Source organism: Stegostoma tigrinum, chromosome 23 (assembly GCF_030684315.1).
Source record: "Stegostoma tigrinum isolate sSteTig4 chromosome 23, sSteTig4.hap1, whole genome shotgun sequence".
Lineage (NCBI taxonomy): Eukaryota > Metazoa > Chordata > Chondrichthyes > Orectolobiformes > Stegostomatidae > Stegostoma > Stegostoma tigrinum.
Genome location: NC_081376.1, coordinates 43,663,412 through 43,686,762, shown reverse-complemented (window position 1 = coordinate 43,686,762; position 23,351 = coordinate 43,663,412). Strand labels below are relative to the sequence as shown.

At 41.8% G+C, this 23,351-nt stretch overlaps 1 protein-coding gene across 2 annotated transcripts in view; it reads right to left on the bottom strand.

Moving 5' to 3' along the window:
- zc3h7a (zinc finger CCCH-type containing 7A) overlaps positions 1-23,351 on the bottom strand; it is a 94,017-nt gene that overhangs the window by 60,603 nt on the left and 10,063 nt on the right. The window contains exon 1 of one of the 2 annotated variants that reach the window (XM_048551971.2): positions 16,070-16,328. The exons of the other annotated variant lie outside the window; for it this stretch is intronic. The gene's annotated coding sequence lies outside the window, so the exon portion shown is untranslated. Of the gene's footprint in view, positions 1-16,069; positions 16,329-23,351 lie in introns of those variants that run through there. 2 annotated transcript variants of the gene reach the window in all.

The window sequence follows — 23,351 nt, the reverse complement described above, 5'->3', positions numbered from 1 at the left end:
CCTTTGTGGAGAAATTTGCAAAGAGAAACACCTTTGACCACAAGTCCATCAGGAAGTGGTCGGCACACAGTGTCTTTTGAGACCTTGCAGAAAAAGGTGAGGGTGGATCCTGTCGTGTGGTACCCTAAGCAGACTGTCAAAATCGATTGGCAGAATGCTACGTCACCAGAACATATCTACAAGCACCAAGTCAACACTTGGCTGGTGGTGAAAAGGAGACTATCTGTGAGATTCTTCATGCACACCCTGTCTGTCTGTGCCACTGTACATTGCCCTCGAAGCAGCTGTACAGAGGTAGAGACTGTCTCCTTCTGGAATGTGCCTTTGCAAAAGAAGTCTGAAGAAAGATGCAGGTTTTTGTTGAGGTTTGATCCGAGCACATCAGTGACACAGGACTCTGTGCTCTGCAGTCTGTGCCCCGGGACACACACCAAGACAAACACTGACTATGCCTGGAGGCCATCAACTCGGTCAATGGAGCTCTTTGGTCTGCCCAAAATTTGCAGGTCTTCCAGAGTAAGGAGCTGACTCCGACAATGTTGCAGACTGGCACATTCCAACGTCCAGCGCTGAGGGAAGCACTAAAAGGTGAGGACAGCCGGTGCCAAGATGCAGTGAGGGAAGACCAGCGTCCCTGAGGTCTTTCACTGTGACAAAGCTGTGGTTTTAAGAGGTTATTTTGTTCTTTTTTGTCAAAAGAGAGCTTGTAAGGTAGAGGTGTCAAGCTGGCTAGTAAAGACCTCTTTTGAGTGAACAGCTTGGGAGACCTCAGGTTTTTTTTTAAAAAATCTTAAATGGGTCTGGCCAGCTCTCGGATCAGGATTTCTTCGTTTTGTTTTTTCAGCAGCATCAGAAGTTGTTGGTTTCTCGACAGAGCTGGAAGCTTCAGTAAATGTCTCCTGGCTGCTACTCCCTCTGAATTTTTTCTCGTTATTTCTTCTTCTGGATTGGAGAACTGCATTTGAGAATCTGTGTCTCAATTTACCTTTTTGCCAATGGGTGTGTTTGCAGAATGTAACTATATTGGAACAGTTAATTAGTAATAGTTACTGTATCTACTGTTTGGTTGGGTTTTCCACTCGAGTTAAGTTATTCTAAATTCCTCCTTCTTTGGTTGCACTTTAACTATAATGTTTAAGGAAGTTGTGTTTTGCTTACTGTCAAATAGTTTGACCAGTTCAATTACATCTAGAAGACAGGATGTTATAGCTGCCTTTAAAATAAGAAAAAGTTAGGGTCAGGCTACCTTCTTAAAACATTTTTTGAGGGGGCCTAGTCTGGACCATAACAAATTTCCAAATGCAATTCAGTTGGTAAAATTACTCAACATTAAGCAAAACACAATTTATTTAAACCCTGTATTGTTATAATACAACCAAATAAAGAGGCAATTTAAAATAACTCTAGTGAAAACCCAACCAAATAATTGATACAATGACTACTAATTAACTATTCCAAAACAGTAACATCCCATAAGCAATAAAATGTGAGGGTGGATGAACACAGCAGGCCCAGCAGCATCTCAGGAGCACAAAAGCTGACGTTTCGGGCCTAGACCCTTCATCAGAGAGGGGATGGGGAGAGGGAACTGGAATAAATAGGGAGAGAGGGGGAGGCGGACCGAAGATGGAGAGTAAAGAAGATAGGTGGAGAGAGTATAGGTGGGGAGGTAGGGAGGGGATAGGTCAGTCCAGGGAAGACGGACAGGTCAAGGAGGTGGGATGAGGTTAGTAGGTAGATGGGGGTGCGGCTTGGGGTGGGAGGAAGGGATGGGTGAGAGGAAGAACCGGTTAGGGAGGCAGAGACAGGTTGGACTGGTTTTGGGATGCAGTGGGGGGGGGGGGGGAAGAGCTGGGCTGGTTGTGTGGTGCAGTGGGGGGAGGGGACGAACTGGGCTGGTTTAGGGATGCAGTTGGGGAAGGGGAGATTTTGAAACTGGTGAAGTCCACATTGATACCATTAGGCTGCAGGGTTCCCAGGCGGAATATGAGTTGCTGTTCCTGCAACCTTCGGGTGGCATCATTGTGGCACTGCAGGAGGCCCATGATGGACATGTCATCTAAAGAATGGGAGGGGGAGTGGAAATGGTTTGCGACTGGGAGGTGCAGTTGTTTGTTGCGAACTGAGCGGAGGTGTTCTGCAAAGCGGTCTCCAATGCAGGTGAACCTCTGCTTAATGTGGAATGTCATCTTGGGGCCTGGGATAGGGGTGAGGGAGGAGGTGTGGGGGCAAGTGTAGCATTTCCTGTGGTTGCAGGGGAAGGTGCCGGGTGTGGTGGGGTTGGAGGGCAGTGTGTCCCATAAGCACACCCCTTGGCAAAAAGGTAAATTCAGACACAGATTCTTACAATGTAGTCCTCCAACCCAGAAGGAAAAAGCTTCAAGACAAAATTCAGTGGGAGTAGCAGCCTGGAGACATTTACTGAAGCTTCCAAATCTGTTGAGACCCCAACAACTTCTGATGCTACTGAAAACCAAAACAGAGAAATCCTGATCTGACAGAACTGGCCACACCCATTTAGGCTGTTTAGAAAAAACAAGGCCTCCCAAGATGTTTATTCAACACATCATCACTAGCCAGCTCACTACTTCTGCCTTAGAATCTCTCTCAAAAAAAAGGTCATCACACCTTTGAAGGTAAATGGGAGTCTGTTCAGTTACTGGATCCTCCCAGTCCCTCAAATGCATGTAAAGATCGTCTTGTACAACTAAGAGATGCCTTTGGTTTGTTTGTTGAACAGAGTTTGTCTCCTGCGTCCGTCTGTTCTCCTCATATGTTACTGTACACAACCGAAGCATGTTTATGACCTAAGTATATTTTTGAAATAAAAAAGTTTCTGGTTCTCAAGCAATCTGCCTAATGCCACTCCCATCCTCCTCCCTGTAGCCTTGCTCATTTGTTCTTCCTTTGCAGTTCGCAATCCAGTTCTATCTTGAACACAGAAGCAGTAAAAGTTTTCATTAAAAATGCAGAATAACATGGAAGTACTGCAAATTATAAAGGTTCAATGCAAACAAATCGTTTCAATCTCAGATTATAACTCTGATCAAGTGCCTCCTATTCATCGCAATGGTTAGTGGTGTGAAAAGTGGCGAGCTTCCCTTCTGAGGTTGGGCATCCAGTTTGGGCCAGAACTGAAAACTCAACATTTAATAACAAAATGGGAATTAGTCCATTCGCCAGACTCGATTTGGGCTTACATTAAACAGCAAAGAGAAACAGGGATCAAAACCTTTAAATCTTACTGCTAAAACAATATCAGCATATTCCCAGCTGAATTAAAGATAGGTTTCTTTATGGAACTCAAAGTTGTGCTGTTTCTATCATAAGGAACTGCTTCAACTGCATTTCCAGCACTAATGCAGTCTTCAAGTGGCATAAGACACAAAATCTATTCAAAATTTAAATAACAATTTGAAGAACTATGCTCGTAATACACTTCAGAATGCTCTCTGGGAACATTTGGTAACATTTAGTGCGAATAATTTTGAAATCCACATTTTGACATATTTTGCCCATCCTTAAAATTAACAGTTACAAAATCATAAAGGAACAGAAACCCTCAGGTACTAGAATGCACTTCTGGACTGGTTTAGTAATAAAGTAATATTCTATGAACTAGGGCATGAAATCAACAAACAATTGAAATTTGCATGCATAAATTAAATCTGGAGACAAAAAGCCATATGGAACAATGAAAATGCTACTGTATTATTGAGTCATAGAGTCATACAGCATGGAAGCAGACACTTCAGTCCAACCAGTCCAAGGCGACTATAATCCCAAACTAAACCAGTCTCACCTGCATCCGAGGACAGGGAAGTCAACATTTTAGGCCAAAACTCTTCATCAGTCCTGATGAAAGGTTTCAACCCAAAACACTGACTTCCCTGCTCCTTGGATGCTGACTTGCTGTGCTTTTCCATCTCCTCATTTAGTGACTCTAGCTTCCAGCATCTGCAGTTCCTACTATACCCCAGTCCCACCTGATCTTGGCCCATCCAAATATTTATGTATATACTTATCCAAATATCTTTTGAACCTCATCAACACTTTTTTCCCTCCTTGTTCTTCTTGATTGCCTGTCTGCTGTAGAGATGTTTCTTTCACACGGAAACATTAGACATACGTAAATTAGTACTTTACACCATGTTAAAAACAAACTTGCTTTAGAAGCCACATGAAACCATTACAAGTCTTTTGTTTGACTACATTCTACAGTAGGAAATTAATGATTTTTAAAGACCTTGGAGTCAATTCTACAAATATTGCACAATGTAGAAGATATCCTCCGTCTCAGATAGCATCCCTCTACAGCAGGTTAAGCAGCAACAACGATCTTGATTTGCCACACGAAATGATGGTCAAATCGACAGCAAAGGTAAATACACTGATAAATTTAGACAAACTGTACGTGTGCTCATTCTGTACTCTTTATATTCACAATAACAGCTTTAGCAGCTGCTTGATGTGGCTTTTCAATGAAGCCAATAGTACTAACTTCACCCTCAGGAAGAGGCCCCGAGCAAAACAATAACCACACAACAGAAAAGCAAAATATTCACAAGAAACTGGAAATGTGAACAGAGAATAAAAGAAAGATTCAGTGAGAATAGACAGCATATGTCGAGACAGAGTTAACATTTCAGATTGTAGTGATCCTTTGTGAAAGATCATCATGACTCAAAATGTCAATGAATACATCCATACAGTTGGGACTTGCATTTCCCTTAATATTGCTTTACCTTTGAGGACTCCTCTGTCCAAGAGGAGCTCAAGCCTTATCTACTCAGATTTATACCCAGACCTCCTGGTCCAGAAATATGTTACCTGCAAGAGCTGGTTAGCTTGGTTGGCTGGTTTGCAATGTAGAATGGTACCAAAAACACACAGTTCCAATACTGTCTGAGGTTACAGCCAAAGGATTAATTTTCTCAACCACTCCCCTCACCTGAAACATAATGTCCCTCTGTTAAACCACCACTAGTCATCTCTCTCTAATGAGAAAGCAGTCCTACAGTCTGTTATGACTATGGCAACTTTACCTTTATGTTATAACACCTCTGAACAGGCTGATTACAAAATATACTCTTTTACTTCTGCCCATTTGAAGGAAAACTAGATTTTCATTTTCTCCAATCTACAATGTTACTGATCATCATAAATGGGAGCCTCTAACTAAACCCACAGAAGAATGTACCTGGGTCAAAACTGCGTGTTCTTACTATGCTATACATTAAGTAAATCTCGAAATAATCCTACTGCCATTATAATAAACTGAAGAGTACTGTGGGTCTGTCTACATGCAATTGGCTGTGCTGCCACCTTTTTGAGGGTGCTTAGGGACAGGCAACAAATTCTGGCATTGCCAGTGATGCTTACATTCTGGAAATGCATCATAAAAAACAGAATATAACTATATATCATCCAACTTCAGGACATAAATGGGATGAAAAACTATCACCGGTAATCTGTAATGTGATGTGCTGTGTAAATAACATCATGAAAAACCCAGTGGAAATAACTGAAGTTCATTTCATGTAGCACTGTTACTCAATTGCAGAATTGTTGCAGTGCAGGATCAGCCAATCATGTCTGCACCAGCTCTGTGAATGGCACTAAGGGAACTGCTCATTCTCCTGCCTTGGATCCATAACCTTGTGCATTATTCCTTTTTACACAGCAGTCTGGCTCCTGCCTGAACATTTCACTTAAGCATGTGCCCACCAAAGTTTCAAGCAATATATTTGAAACTTTACCAAAAAAAGTTTAAAAGTTATTCCTTGTCACTTCTGCTTCTTTCACCAATTACTTTAATCTATGTCCTCTCGTCTGCAATTCTTTAATTAATTGCATAAGATGCCTTGGGACATCGTGAAGTCATAAATGGCATTTTCCATCCTTCTTTTTAAAAGTGTATGTTTGTAATACTAAGCTGCATTCTTGTGCTAGGTTTTAGCAGCTTCTTCAAGCATTTATTAGCTCAGTAAGAATAGAGCTGGCAAGGAAAATGTAACCTAAACAGTTTGGGCTACATTCAAATTTGCGTCCTCAGTCTGCAGCAAAGGTCACTGAATTACTCTACTATCCAGTCCCCTTATGCCAAGCTTTCAGTTCAAAAGGAAAGACAATACAATATTACTTTCTAAAGCAATAGGACTATAATCAGCAAATAATACAAGTTAAAAATCATTGGAAGGCCTAAACAATGGCAAATAGAATATCCAATAACTGTGAAAGGTACTGACTGTTGCTATGACCCCATTTTTGGGAATAGTAGACAAGCTGAACATTTTGAATATTTTGAAGGGCCTGATCTGAAAAACCATATTAATTTAAAGGATACACGGCATGCAAGAACCAAGCTTAAGAAAATAAGGAGCAAGACTCCAAGATTACACAGAAATACCATAAGACTCTTTACTGTATAAACATGAACAAAATGAAGTCAAGCAATAATGACAAAATAGATACAGTGAACAAGAAAGATAATGATTCTAAATAAGCTTTTATATTAAAGACAATCAACAGAGTTGACCCAGCTTAATCTTTTTCAACATGGCTTTCACTACAACAAGCTTTTAAAAGATACTCCTATACTGGAAGACAGTTCCTTTTTATTTTTGCTGCACTGACCATACTTCAGATCTACGGTACATCCCTACTAATACACTCTTCTGGTCCCAATACTGGCATCACTGACAGTCACATGCCTTAATCAGCCAGACACAAAAACACTCACCATTCCCCTGACATCTATTCTGAGGATGGACTTCACCTCTTTTCACTGAGCTATTTGGCACGAATCAATTTCATAGAACCTCATACTCTGTTGGAACACAGAACTGTGGTCTTCGGTTAAACAAAGCGGACTGAATGCCTTGCAGTCTCCAAGGCGGCTTTCTTCTCACTTACTCATTTTATTTTGAAACCAGAGCTCACCAGCTGTTATTTAAAGACTAATTCCAACCTCAACTATTCCATAGCAAACCAAGTGTTTTCTTGCTTCCAATAATCTCTCAGCTGACTCAAAGGTCAAACATCATTTGTTCACATACGCAGATATTATAAGTGAAACAGAAAGTAAACAACCTCCAGTTCACCTTAAACTGAAACCAAAACTCCAATGGTGAATATAACACAGTAATTCCAAAGAACAGCTAAGGGGATAATTTTAATCCATTTGGTACCACAAGGTTGTATTGCTTCAGTGATATGGGTATCTTTAAACCTTTCATTCAATGGAAATAACTCTGAATAAAAACATCACACCTCAATCAACTTTTACAGAATCACAAAATTGCAGGACAGAGGCACAGAAATCAAGCATCTCTTTCACTGGCAGAAAGGCAGCAAAAACCAGAACTCTCAAGCCTAGGATATTCAGATCAGTAATACTTCCTTTGAGTCAATGAATTGAGCAGCCCTCATTACACTTGTCTCTTCAAACTAGCCCCACCCCAAAATTTCAGTTCTGCAGTATGATAACATTCCATTTTTAGCCCTTTCTTGTTCCTCCTCATCTACAATGCTGTCCACGAGAGGTATTCTATGTAAACAATGAGTCATTTTTCAGGTGTATACTAAAATGAAACAAACAACAACGAATGCTGGAGATTTGAGACAAACAAAAACAGAAACTGATGGACAAACTCAGCAGGTCTGTTCTGAAGTTGACGTTTCGGGCCTAAACCCTCAGACTCAAAATATTAAGTCTATTTTCTCTCTACAGATGCCATCACACTTGCTGAATTTCCCCAGCAAATAGTGTGTTTTTTTGTTTCATTTATATGCTGATGACAACCAGTTCTATTTCTGCACAAACTATCATATTCAATAAAGAAAAAACAGTGAATTGATTGCATTTTAATAAACAAGAGCACTTCTTAAGTGTACAGTCTGGTTTGGGGAAGGTTGTTGCGCAGGAGTGGTTGCTGCATTTAGGAGACCAAAATTCAAGTTACTGGAAATACTCGGCAGATCAGAAGCAGCCATGGAGAGAGAAACAGAGTTATCAGAGCTGCAATGTGGTTGCTGGACAATTGGTAGGCAAAACTGAATGCAGAGAAGTGTGAAATGTTTCATTTTGGTAGAAAAGTCATGGAGAGGCAATGCAAATTAAAGGGTACAATTCGAAAGGTGTGCTGGATCACAGGGTCCTAGATGCATAAATGTACAAGTCATTGAAAGTGGTAAGACAAATTGAGAACAGTTAATAAAGCTTACCGTAACCTAGGTTTTATTAATTGGGGTACAGCGTACAAAAACTGGTAGTTATGTTCAATTTGTATAAAACACCGGTTCAATCTCAACTGGCATACTATCACCAAATGCTGGGTGTCATGCTTTAGGAAAACGTGAAGACATTAGAAAGAATGCTGAAAACATTCACAAAAATGATCCTAGGGATGAGAAATACCATTTGAGAGGTTTAGACTGTTTTCCCTGTAGAAGAGAACATTTTCAAGAGACTTGATTTGTCATACATAATAATGATAGGTCTATACAAACTAAATAGGAAAAGAAAAACTGGAAGAAACAAGAATGAGACGGCACAGATGAAACATCATTGGCAAAGGAAGCAATGGTAACTTGAGGAAAAGTGGCTGCGATCTGCCTGAGATTTTGGTGGAGGTAGGTTCAATTGAGGCATTTGAGGAGAAACTAGGTTATTCTCTGAAAAGGAAAGATGTGCTGCGCTACAGAAAGTGGCATTAGGTAATTTTTCTCATTTTGAAAGCCAAAGCAGGCATGATGCAGCAATGGCATCCTTCTGTACTGTAACCAATCTATGATTACCACATGTTGTAAGTACAGATCTTGTGACGAGTTTGATGTGCTTTGGAACATCCCAAGGATATAAGCATTATACGGTGTCAGCACACTCATCTCAGCAACAGAAAGAGTTTGGAGTGTGTCACCTACAAACTTGGAAATGTTACTTTAAGTCCCAATATCCAAATCATTAATACAGATTCAGAATACCAGAGGTTCAATCTTGTTGTACGTCAGCTGTTATGTCTGCGAAGCTGAAAACGGCCCATTTATTCCTAATCTCTGTTGTATGTCCATTAACCAGCTGTCAATCCATATCAGTACATGGGTACATGAATAGGAAGGGTTTGAGAGGGATACGGGCCAAATGCTGGCAAAGGTGGTTAGATTGGTTTAGGATTTCTGGTGGGCATGGATGAGTTGCACCAAAGAGTTCGCTTCCATACTGTACACCTCTATGGCTCTGTACGAAAGAAAAATTCCACCCAATCCCACATTAATATGTGTCTTACTAAAAGCAGACAGTGTGATATCAACTCATTCCAATTGTTCTGTGACTCTGGACGAGAAGCTGACTAAACAGGTAGTCGTGCAATAGGTTATTCCAACAAATGACTATGTGAATAAAGCCATATCGCAGGGTCACGTCTCAATCTGTGGCATGGTAACAATAACAAAACACGAGTCTAATGTATCTTAAGGGAGGAAAAGAGCAAATTCAACATGGCATCACAGAGACATGGTTGCAGGGAATTCAGGACTGGCAGTTAAACATCCAAGGATTCACAACTTATCGAAAAGACAGCGAGGTGAGCAGAGGGGATGGGGTTGCCTTGTTAGTTAAGAATGAAATTAAATCTACGGCACTACATGACATAGGGTCAGAGGATGTGGAGTCTGTGTGGGTGGAGTTGAGGAACCACAAAGGGAAAAAAAACCATAATGGGAGTTATGTACAGACCTCCTAACAGTGACCAGGACCAGGGGTGCAAGATGCACCGGGAAATAGATAGGGCATGTCAGAAAGGCAAGGTCACAGTGATCATGGGGGACTTCAATATGCAGGTGGACTGGGTGAATAATGTTGCTGGTGGATCCAAAGAAAGGGAATTCATGGAATGTTTGCAGGATGGCTTTTTGGAACAGCTTGTGATGGAGCCCACAAGGGAGCAGGCTATTCTGGATTTAGTGCTATGTAATGAGCCTGGCTTTATAAAAGATCTTAAAGTAAGGGAACACTTAGGAGGCAGCGATCATAATATGGTAGAGTTCAATCTGCAGTTTGAAAAGAGATAAGGCAAAATCGGATGTAATGGTGTTACAGTTAAATAAAGGTAATTACAGGGGCATGAGAGAGGAATTGACGAAAATCAACTGGAAGCAGAGCCTAATGGGGAAGACAGGAGAGCAACAATGGCCTGAGTTTCTGCATGTAATTGAGGACGCAGTACAGAGGTTCATCCCAAAGAAAAGAAATATTATCCGGGGTGGGCTTAGACAACCATGGCTGACAAAGGAAGTCAGGAAACATATCAAAGGAAAAGAGACAGCCTATAGAGTGGCCAAGAGCACTGGAAAATCAGAAGATTGGGAAGGTTACAAAAACAAACAGAGGATAACAAAGAGAGAAATAAGGAAGGAGAGGATTAAATGTGACGGTAGGCTAGCTCGTAATATTAGAAATGATAATAAAGGTTTCTTTCAATACAGAAGAAACAAACGTGAGGCAAAAGTAGACATTGGGCCGTTCCAAATTGATGCTGGAAGGCTAGTGATGGGAGATAAGGAAATAGCTGAAGAACTTAATAAGTACTTTGCGTCAGTCTTCACAGTGGAAGACATGAGTAGTATGCCAACATTAAGGGAGAGCCGGGGGCAGAGTTGAAAATTGATAAATCTCCTGGCCCCGATGGGCTACATCCTGGAGGTCTCAGGGAGGTGGCTGAGGAAATAGCAGAGGCTTTGGTTGTGATCTTTCAAAAGTCACTGGAGTCTGGGAAAGTCCCAGTTGATTGGAAAATTGCTGTTGTAACCCCCTTGTTTAAGAAAGGATCAAGGGAAAAGATGGAAATTTATAGGCCGATTAGTCTAATCTTGGTTGTTGGTAAAATTCTAGAATCCATTGTTAAGGATGAGATTTCTAAATTCCTGGCAGTGCAGGGCCAGATTAGAACAAGTCAGCATGGATTTAGTAAGGGGAATTTGCCTGACAAACCCGTTAGAATTCTTTGAAGAGGTAACAAGTATGTTAGACCAGGGAAACCCAGTGGATGTTATCTATCTAGACTTCCAAAAGGCCTTTGATAAGGTGCCTCATGGGAGGCTGCTGAGCAAGGTGAGGGGCCATGGTGCTCGGGTGAGCTACTGGCTTGGATTGAGGATTGGCTGTCTGACAGAAGGCAGAGAGTTGGGATAAAAGGCTCTTTCTCAGAATGGCAACCGATGACAAGTAGTGTCCCGAGGGCTGTGCTGGGGCCGCAGCTGTTCACTTTATATATAAATGATCTGGATGAAGGGACTGGGGGCATTCTGGCAAAGTTGCCGATGATACGAAGATAGGTGGAGAGGCAGGTAGTACTGAGGAGGTGGGGAGGCTGCAGAAAGATTTAGGCAGTTTAGGAGAGTGGCCCAAGAAATAGCTGATGAAATTCAACATGAGCAAATGCGAGGTTTTGCACTTTGGAAAAAAGAATACAGGCATGGACTATTTTCTAAATGGTGATAAAATTTGTAAAGCAGAAGTACAAAGGGATCTGGGAGTGTTGGTCCAGGATTCTCTAAAAGTTAACTTGCAGGTAGAGCGAGTTTTGAGAAGATTTGTAGCTCAGGTTGAGGTTCTGGATGTGAGTTTGCTCGCTGAGCTGGAAGGTTAGTTTTCTCATCACCATTCTAGGTAACATCATCAGTGAGCGCTGGTCTTATGTCCCGCTTTCTATTTATTTGGTTAAGCTTCCTTGGGTTAGTGATGTCATTTCCTTGCAGTGATTAAGAAAGCAAATATAATGTTGTTGTTTATCTCAAGAGGGTTGGAATATAAAAGCAGTGATGTGCTTCTGAGACTTTATAAAGCTCCAGTTAGGCCCCATTTAGAACAGTGTCCAAATTTGGGCCCCACACCTCAAGAAGGACATACTGGCCCCTGAAGCGCGCCCAGCAGAGATTCACACGGATGATCCCTTGAATGGTAGGTATAACGTACGATGAATGGCTAAGGATCCTGGGATTGTATGCATTAGAGTTTAGAAGGTTGAGGGGAGATCTATTAGAAACTTACAAGTTAATGGCTTAGAAAGGGTGGACACTGGGAAGTTGTTTCCATTAGGTGGGGAGACTAGGACCCGTGGGCACAGCCTTAGAATTAGAGGGGATAAATTTAAAATGGAAATGAGGAGACATTTCTTCAGCCAGAGAGTGGTGGGCTTGTGGAATTCATTGCCACTGAGTGCAGTGGCGGCTGGGACGTTAGATGCCTTCAAGGCAGAGATCGATAAATTCTTGATCTCACAAGGAATCAAGGGTTACGGGGAGAGTGCAGGGAAATGGAGTTGAAATGCCCATCAGCCATGATTTAAATGGTGGAGTGGACTCGATGGGCCAAATGGCCTTGCTTCCACTCCTATGTCTTATGGTCTTCCTGCTTGTTTGCCATCCAGTGAAAATGCATGCATGCTGAATGCCAAACGAATGTGGAACAGAATTCAACCATGATGACAGCCAAACAGTCTGCAATTACTAACTGTCTTGGTTCACACACGGAGACTACTTGAGCAAATTATCAAAGGCATCCCAGTCCCGTGAACCTCAGAATGTCCTCTACACAAGAATTAACATTAAATGAGAAAACAGGAAGGGACAACTGAATTTTTATACATCAAGCTTGCCTTGAACTCTACATAGTAAGGAAACATATTTACATTTCCAATCAGTTTAATCTTGAATATCAAAGAAAGCATACCAAAAGATCTGAGATTACAACTATGTTTTACAACAAGTGCTGTGGCCAGTATCATTGTGCAATATGGTTGCACACTCCTGAAATTTCTGTGCTCTTCCAATTCAGGCTCCTGCGGCAGCTTTGATATTCTTTGTTATTGTCAGCCATTCCTTTAGCTGCCAAAGTCCTAAGGTTTGGAATGTCCTCCCTAAATTGCTCTACCTCAATTTCCTCCTTCAGGAAGCTCTTTAAAAGTTGCGTGTCCTGATAGTCCATTATGTGGCTCAGGATGCTTTGACAATTGCTCTGTGAAATGGGTCATTTGGCTCGGTTAAAAAAGGTATACAAATGCAACTTGGAGATAGCAAGAACTGCAGGTGCTGGAGTCAGAGACAATGCAGTGTGGAGCTGGAGAAACACACACGGCCAGGCAGCCTCAGAGCACCAGGAAAATTGATGTTTTGGGTCAGGAACCTTCCTACTCCTCTGATACTACTTGGCCTGCTGCGTTCCTCCAGCTCCATGCTGTATTGTCTCTATACAAACACAAGTTGTTATATAAACAAGGACTCAATAGTAGGGAAATTTACACCCCAAAATGACTATTAAAAAAAATCACGTAAGTGATGACTGATCAGAGAAAGACTGCGCACTTACAAGAGATACCATCTTTCCCACTCTTGCTCTTCATCAAGATATTGAACCTAAGATTTGAGGAGCAGCAAGGCCAAGAGAGATAAAATCTGTGACTGGGGAGAAACTAATGACTGCCTGAGAGAGGAGGGGCTGCATTCAGACAGTGACCCTGGGGAGGAGCAGTCGCGGTCAGACACTGAACATAGAACAGTACAGGCCCTTCGGCACACGATGTTGTGACAAACTTTTACCCTAATCGTAATATGATGACAGTCAGTGACCAGAGGAAGAGAAACTATGGTCAGAGTCCACGGGGTGGAGGGCCCGTGGTCGGTGAGATAGGCCCAGACTGCAAGATGTAGTGGGTAAGTCCTCAGGCTATGCAAAATATGAAACAAAAATCAGGTCTCTCACTTTCAAACAATTGAGCAAATGGCTTCAGTTTCAAAACTCCTCTTTTCACTTCAGAACCAATTGAAATCAAATATAGGCTGGTCATCTTAATATCCTGAATTATAACTGTGTTAGCATTTGTGCAGTCAAGCGGAAGCAACAGCAATTTAATAATCATGTGCAAATCTCTGCAACATCACTGGCTTGAAAGTAGTTGAGTTTAATGTCATCTCTTTCAGACATCTACAAAGTTCATGAGCCAAGGGAATTCTTGTGGACTCACTTCGCATTGCAAGGGCCAGCTCTCTCACCTTAGAAGTATGGGCTGCAAAGCAATTTGGGAACTTCTGGGATCATGAAAGGCATTTTATTAATGTACGTCTTTAATAACATGGTCATTAAAAACAACATTTGGTTCAATGTGGTAGGTTGAGCAGATGCTCGGGGGTACAAACACAAACCATCATCGACAAATTATCAATCTATTTGATTTATTATTGGTCACACATATGTACGTACAGTAAAAAGTTTTGTTTTGCATGCAGTACAGGCACATCATGCCATCCAAAGTGCGTTAGGATAAGAGAACAGTGTTACGGCTGCACAGAAAGTGCACAAAGGGCGAGATCTACATTAAAATTTTACAGGTCCATTCAGAAGTCTAATATTGTATATTAGTATTACAACAAAGCAACATTTGTTGAAGTTTTATGAACCAACAGCAATTTAAAAAGAAAGGTTTGTTATGCCTGGGTATTCTGTAATGCCTGTTTGATATCAACAGTTGATTACTTAGGACTTTTTCCCAAGGGATTATAAGTGTGGTAGAGTACAATAGTATACAGAATAGCTTTGCAGTGCATAAAGAGAGGAAAAGTAGGTGACGGTGCATCTCACGGCTGCTGAGCGAGAGGGAGGTGGGGAGTTTGAAAGAGGGGTGTGTGTTTACAGTTTCAAGGGGTATGGAATATGGACTGCTCAGTGTGTGAAATTGTGCGAAGCCTAGCAAATATTGTTGACTGAATAATTTATCATCAAAAATGCTTGGAATTCTTTCAATTCATAATTGGTCGTTAGATTTGCAATCAGAAACTCATATCCAGGTTTATCTACTAAATTTGAATCACTTGATGTCAACTGGGTCAGGTGAGGTTGTTCTATGATCTCATTATGGAAACAGCAGAATGAGAAATTCATTGTAAATTAACGAAGAAAAATCATTTGCAGACTCAAAATTAAGAAGATTTTACAACATATAATCCTTGGTATTTATGCTATTGTTCTAAAGAAGAAAACTTATTTTAAAAATTCAACACAAATTCAGACTGAATGTTTAGCCCATGGCTATATCAGCACTCAGCTAATAAAAGAATGAAGAAAGAACCGCCGAAAATCAAAGATCTCAATGATATCTCAAAGAACTCTTAAAAAGATTAAACCCTTCTAATGAACAGATATATCCAACTCCAAAAGTTTCCCTTCTTGGTAGAATACACCAATTTTTTCGTCTTAGTGTATTTGTTTTGCACCTGTGACATATTTTGAAGGTAACAACTTAAAATTGGAACTTTGGTTATATTCCAGTTGAGATATAAGTTGTGCAAAACCCTCAAAATCGGATCATAGTCTTCCTCAAATTCTAAATTATAAACCATTTGAATTTCTGACGACACTTTTTCGGGGCGAAAGTGAGTATATAAACACGAAAAGCGCCCACTATTTGATGTTCAAGTTAAGCCCGGAGTTCTGGTTTGATTCAGTCCGAGCGTCGCGGTCCCTGAATCACAGAGTAGCCAGTGGTCGCCGAGCGCTGCTACTTCAGCCCGCGGCTTTGCGGCCTTGTCTGCGCGTTAGACCGAGCTGCCTTCGTCAGTCCCTAGTGCCCGAGTCGGTGAACACAAGGCCCTGGCCTCGCCAAGCGGAGCCGGGGAGTAGAGTGATGTCCTCCTCCCTTCCCCAGCACCCGGGGGTCCCCGCCACCAAACTTACGGTGCGAAAGGAATGAGCGGTCGGACGCCGGCTGCTCGGTGACCCCCCTCCCGGGGAGAGGGCTCAGATCCAACGATCCTCCCATCCCCCCGCCTCCCAACGTCCGAGCTGCTGGACCCCGGCCGCGGTTGCTAGGGGTTGGGGACCCCGGCCGCGGTTGCCAGGCGCTTTTGTTCGGCGCGAGCAGCTTGGCTGCTGCTGCAAGTTGCTCTAGATTGCAGCTCTGGGGAAACTTTTGCACCCTCCCTATGCAAATCTGGGTGCAAAACAAAAGAGGGTAAGCTGAAATAGTTTGTTCTTTTCTTTCATAATATATAAAATGCAACGCACAAATGCACTTACCTTTCTCCTGTATTTGTTGACGGAGTGTCTTTGTTTCTCTGCCCTCTAGTTCTTGTCAGTGCGCTTCCCCCCACTCTCTCTACACACATAACACCTTATTTTCCTTTCTCTGCTGGACCAGTAACGTGTCTTTTCTTATTCCTCGCTGTCAGTAACAACCGCCACCTACAGAGCGATAGTGAGCTCAAATATTGCAACTAGCAATGTACAGTACAGTACATGGGAACTCAAAATCTGGCCGCTAACATAACACACCCCCTCGTAATTACATTACAGTCGGAAATGTATACGTGTACTCACTTTTAAAAGTCCAGTTTGTCTAAATGTTTGCTGAAATTCCAACCAAATTTTGGTGTATCTTTTCGTAAAGCTTCCCCCCCCTTAATTGTACCGAAAGAACGTTTTTAAAATGGACAACATCGATGTCAAGATGCATGTATTTTAATTATTTAGTGTTGTTGACAGGAAAGAGTATTGCGTTCTTGAGACGGTATTGCAAACAGCAGTTTTACAAGAAAAAAACCCCAGTCGTAAAATGTTGCTCACAGTGAATTGGTTTACCCTTTTTAAGCTACAAGTCTGTTGAAATAATGCAAAAACATATTTTTCTGCTGCTAAGGTGGAAGTCAGTTTGAGCCAAACCCTACCGCACGAGTCTATTTGCTTTAAATCAGTGCAGGTTGTTTGTGTAGGGGCTTTTTTTAAAATCTTTTTTAAATCACTGTTTCCAGTGTAAAGGTGTAACTCCAACAGGAATCCAATATGTTTGGCACTGCCCAGGAAAAGTCCTGTGCTTTAAAAGGAAGTAATTTTTAAGCAGCATTGCTCCAGATGAATGAACATATATGTTTGGTCCAAGGTTGCTGACTTGTTAAAGAAGCATTTCTGTCTTGGTGAGAGGGCCTGAACTCCTTGCAATTCCTCTTGATCCACCTTGTTCCTTTTTACTTGTGCTGCATGTCTGATCACGTTGATTTAAGAACAATTTCCAAGCAAGGTGACAGCCTAGTGGCATTACCACTGGGCTGATAAACCAGGGCTCCAGAACCAATGCTGTGGGTCCATAATATGTCTGCCCAGCTTGATTATGAATGAATAATTACTACGCAAAGCAGAACATGAGCACCTATATGGAGTCTTCAAAAGGAATGAATACCCGAAAAGCACACTCTACTGTTACCTCTGAGATAGACCACAACAGGAAGACACAACATGATCAGATTCACTAATCGCCCTACCATACCTCAAGGACATTATCAGAGATGACCACAAGACTACTCAGACCCCTAGGTATCAGAGTAGCCCACAAAGCGACAACCACCCTATGATAATGACTGACAAACATAAAGGAAACCACACCCAAAACCAGTGTAATATACAAAACACCATGCAAGGACTGTGAGAAACACTACATGGGCCAAACTAGTAGAAAATTGACTATACTGATACATGAACACTAACTAGCCACCAAGTGACATGACCAATTCTCACTTGTATCACAACACACCGACAATGAGTGAGACAAATTTGACTGCGACAACACATCCATAATCACACGAGCCAAACAGAGACCTGCCGGGGAATTCCCAGAGACCTGGTACTGCGGCCAAAACTCCATCCACAAACACGTTGAATTAGACCCTGTGCACAAAACACTGAGAAACAGAACTGGAGGTAATACCAACCACCCCAGCGAACCGAAGCATATAAATAACAAGCAGGAATAGTGACACTTCATGATGATGTTCCCTAGCAGGGTGATGAAACCAAATATCCAAACCTACCAGCTCAGTGAGCCTATCTACAACTTCAGTAATTATTAAATGCATTTGCCCTGATGGGCTGAGTGTTTTCTTTATTGTTTGTTTCAATCTGCAAAAAGAGCATTAAGATGTATATTGGTATCTGATGGCACATTTGAGGCTTTTAGGGGCCCCCCGTAGGGGAGGGGGCTGGTTGTATCCTGACCTTCCTCCAATGAAGTCCTAGCATAGTTAATTATTTATTTCATCATGCTGCAGCAGTTTGATCTCTTTTGTTCCGTTCTTTTCCCTTTAGTATAATTTAGATTGGTTTAGCTTTTCGTTACTCAATCCCAAATATTAAAATATATGTAAATAAGGATTCAGTGATAGTGTCTGAACCTCAGGCCAAAATGGTTCTCCGGGTTCCTCCTATCCTGGAGGCGCTTTACAGCATTATCTGAATAGGTTGTTTTTGTAAAAAAAAGTACAGATTTTTAGTTTCCATCTCGCTGACTGACTTGGAGATGATTTGACAGTGTTGGGTAGATGGGAGTGGGCAATATGGTTTAGCTGAACTAAACAAGCTTGGTCTAATAATGAGCCAGACAAGTGGCAGGATCGGAGATCTCAATGATTTGAAAGATCTGTAGGTTATGACTTGCATCTCACCCACTGCCACCCGTAAGACCTTTTTATTTAAGTTTGATCAGTTTCTTTTATAACTTCACGTTAACTTTTTTGACTTTTTTGTTATGCTTCCCAACAGACACCATCTAATCCATTTCTTAGTTTTACTCTGAAAAGACTTATGCTCTTGTGATGCAGTGGAGTGTCCCCACCTCAGTTCAAGTCCAATCTAGCACAAGGATGTCTCATATCACGTCCAAAAACATTCATTAAAAAATACCGCATAAAGAGGCAGCCAGAACAATGATGGGCTTCTTGGCATGTGGTTGGTTTAAACAAAATTCTAACTAGAAAATTTGGACATTGTATAAAAACACTTAACTTCTCATGTACAACACCCAAGACAATTCATATTTTCCTACAGCTTTCTCTAATTTTCCACATTATCCTGTTTGTCTCCAAATATTCTTTGATATAACGTTTTAATACCAAATAGATGAGCTTAGCTAATCCTCCTTACCTAAGAATCAATATGAATTCCCCAGCAATGAAACAGTGTGATGAAATACTCTTCACATAACTGGATGAATGTACTGTACTAACCCTCAAGAAGCCATCCGGGATGAAGCAGTTTGGGTGATCAACAAACAGCCCATTCACCAACTCCAAGATACATTCAAGTCAAAAGTCTCAGGCAATGATCACCTTCAATAAGAAGGATGATCCATCTCCGCTTGACTTTCAAGGGCATTATTGTTGTTAAATCCTCCACTATCAATGCCCTGTGAAGGTTACTATTCATTGAGAATGAATTAGATCAGCCACATTTTAGACTGTGGACACAAAAGCAGGTCATGGCCTAGGAATCCTGCAGTGAGTATCTCACCTCCTGACTCCCCATAATCCTGTCTACAATTGACATGACATGTTAGGATTGTGACGGAATACTCTCCCCTTACCTGTGAGTTCAAACAACACTCAATAAGCTTAACACCATTCAGGACATTGCAGCCCATTTGACTGGCACTACACTGTTGCTGGGTCAATGTTCTGGAGCCCTTTCTTAAGATGCACATGTATAAGCAAGTGAAAATTGCCTTAAGTTTTTATTTTGTGTTCATTTGTTAATTTCCAGAAAGCTATAGCTGTACTTTCTTCTATTGTTTCATGGGATGCAGGTGGCTGAGTCAGCACACATTTCCTTGAGTGGGTGGTGGTGAACTGCCTTGTTGAACCACTGCAGTCCATGAGGTGTTAGACCATCCATAGTGCTGATAGTCAGAGAGTTCCAGGATTTTGTCCCAGCGACAGTGAAGGAATGGTGATATATTTCCAAATGAGGATGGTGAATGGCTTGGAGAGGAACTTGTAGGTGGGGGTGTTTCCATGTTTCTGCTGCCTTTGTCCTCCTAAGTGGTAGAGTTTGTGAGTTTGGATTGCACTGTCAAAGAACCTTTGGTGATGTGCCACAGTGCAACAGATAGATTGTACACACCGCTGTCTTTATGCATCAGTGGCGGAGGGAGTGAATGTTGAAGTTGGTGGTTGGGTGCTGCTCAGATGGGATGCCCTGTCCTATGTAGGTGGTAATTGATGAAAAGTATAAAAAAAAATTCTGAAAGCTGTGTGGATCTCCTAGAAGGCTGGTGATGAATTATCAAATTCATCAACTGTTTTATTAATGAAAAGCTTATACTGTCTAAGACATAGCTTGAATGCCTCTGGTATCAGGTATTTCCTGTTGGTGAAACGTTGTTTCGGTGGTGAGGTAGCGAACGTGGATCTCAAAAATAGATCACAAGAACAGCTTGTCGTCATTTCTGGTAAAAACATGGGCTACGTGGACTATCAAATGTAACAAAAGTCATACTAGAAGGAACCTTAATTACTCACTGCAGTCACTTAAATAAAAAGATCCAAATTCATTCATAAACACGGCAAATACTATGGATGCTGGAAATCTGCAATGAAAATAGAAAATGAAATACTCAGCCCGTCAGGCAGCTTCTATGGAGGAGAAAAATGCTTAACAACCCAGTCACACAGATTGTTCCTGATCTGCTGAAACATTTACAGCACTTTTGGTTCTCATTTCTTACACTGCACACTGCCCAACCTTTCATCAAACATGAACTGTGAAATTCAGCTCAATGTAAAATTATGTTGTAAGTACACCAACGTTATGGGTATTTCAAACATTTATTTCCCGTAATCCTGCTGGAATGTAAATTGTATTTATTGGTCTTAGTCACAATAGCTTACTATTAGAAAAAGATCACCTGTTGTATGTTACTTCAGAGTCACTGTCACATGAAACCAAAAAAGCCATACTATACTTAACTACTTTTTTTCCCCATGTTGAATTCTCCTTCCTCCATTCTTCTTAAACTGTTCACAACCACTAAGAATAATTTCCTTCCGAGCCTTTTTAAGTACCACTTCATCCGAAACTTGTCTAGTAGGTGCTGTGATTGATTGGTATTCTGCCCCTCCTTCACATCTGGGACTTGCCTAACCTCTGACTGATACTTCCCTTTTGGCGAAATAGTTCCATTCCTCCAGAGGAGAACAGACCTGAACCTTCAATGCTCAATGCAGCTACAAATTACGTGATCTTCAAGGCCGGGGACACTGCTACCTGCAGGTCAGACATTTATCGGTTATGGCAAGTTCCAGCAACTGTTAAGATAGTGTCCAGAGATGGACTAACTTCAGTAGCACCCAAGTGTTAATATAACATGTAGAGTAGGTGAATGGGGTTAATTGATTGTCTGGATAAGTATAACGGGACAATAGTGGGAATTGTTGTAACACTTCCACAATTCTAATCCAAATGACGTGGGTTCAAGTCCCTCCTGCCCTACAGGTATGTTAAATATGTTCTAACAGGCTCATCAACAATAGTTTAAAGGTGCAACAAGTAAGTGGAAGGAGCTGTAAGACTACATAGATAATAAACTCTAGCTCCAAAGCAAAGTGTTTTGTCTCTGTGTTACTCATTGGTTTGGATCTAGGCCAACACTAAACAAAGGTGCTGGGATCACAATACAGGATTAATATATGCTCACAGCCACTTTTCAGTGTGATGCTGCCCATTCTTTTCAATGATTTGAGCATCCAGCCAGCACTCACCACTGATTGGACACTTCGGCAGAGGGCTGAGGGGTAAACACCATTTAAAGCTATCCTGTTCCTTATGAAGGGAAGGTGCATTGAGGTTGAAGCAGATACTGGCAGTAATAACAAGAAGTGAGTCAGACTTTGGAGATGTTTAATATTGGGGTAACATTTGAGAGATCAAATAGTGAGGTTTCTGGACACTGCAGTGGAGACTTGTTGGAGAGAGTGGGAGGAGAAGAGCTGCCCCTGTACTTGACAAGGAATCTAGAGGCCCTGAAGGTGCATGCTGAAGAGGCAGTTGGAGCCAATGCCCATGGATGCCAGTGTTAGTGGCACAGACCTTAAAAACCAGATGTAGTGCTACACATAGTCCAATGGTGAGCGAAAGAATCTTTCACTGTCACACCAAGTCAATTACAGCAGAAACCTCACTGTTCAGTTCACCATTATCTCCATGACTGACCCTCCCAGTAATCACCATGATTCACCAATATATAGGTGACATTCAGACACTGCAGTGCAATTTTGCATGTAGACTGGGATTCTGTTGGAGTGACAGAGGTCTCAGAGAATGGGGAGAGAACACCCATCAGTTTCAATGTGAATTGCCCAATGCTGCATACCAGAGTCGACCATATCATTCACAAATAAACTTGTCACGCAGTAGCCATACTTCAGTTTGCCATGTGTGATGATTGAAATGAAACTGACTGCCACAGAATTAAGACAGTCAAGATACCAGACATTAATGTGCATGATTTATTATCTATGTTCACAGATCAAGAGAGTAGAATTAGCAGTAACTGGTTGGAAAAGAAACCTTATAATAAGCAAAAAAGCCCCTCTGTACCTGCCCCATTAAACCCCTGTTGGCTTCTGCAAATTTAAATGACAGGACAAAAGCAATCAAACACTTCTAGAATCAAAGCACCGAACAGGAGAAATCAACCAGAAACTAATCTGTGAAGAGTGGTGTTCTGTATAAACAGTGTGGAGAGGGCCTGGCTGTGCAGTGTTAGGAGGAGGAATTAGCTCAAGTCCCATGTTACAAAAGGTGATACTGACATCAAATGAGTATGGCACATTGAATGTATTCATGACATTGATAATCTGAATACATCTTTCTTCCTAGTGGTTTCGCAGGATCTTGTACAGGCAGCACCGGTGGTACTGCAAATTCGCTGGGAAGAAAGACGATCCAACACCAACGTCCACAACCAGGCCAACATTCCCGGCATCGAGGCATTGATCGTCCTTAATCAGCTATGATGGGCTGTACATGCCATCCGCATGACCGACAGGAGACTCTTCCAGCCTGGGCTCTACTCCCAGCTCTGAAAAGGCACGCAATCGCCAGATGGACAGAAGAAGCGCTTCAATGACACCCTCAAGGCCTCACTGGTGAAGTGCAACATTCCCACGAGCACCTGGGAATCACTGGCTCAAGACTGTCCAAAGTAGAGGAGGAGGAGCATCCGGGAAGGCATCAAGCACATTGAGACTGGCAAAAACAGCAAAAGGAGCTCGCTGCCACAACAACGCCTCACTCACCCCCTTCCCGTGACCATCACCTGCCCTATGTGTTACAGAGCCTGCGGTAGCCATATTGGCCTGTACAGCCACATACAAACACCCTGCGAGTGGAAGAGAGTTGTCCTGGTGTGCGAGAAACTACCGACAATGAATGACTGAATAGTTCTGGTGGTTGGTCATCACGTGTGCAATCACACGCACCAATATTATGTCCACCACAATTTGCCAATGTATTTCTGCAACACCATTTTGGAAAT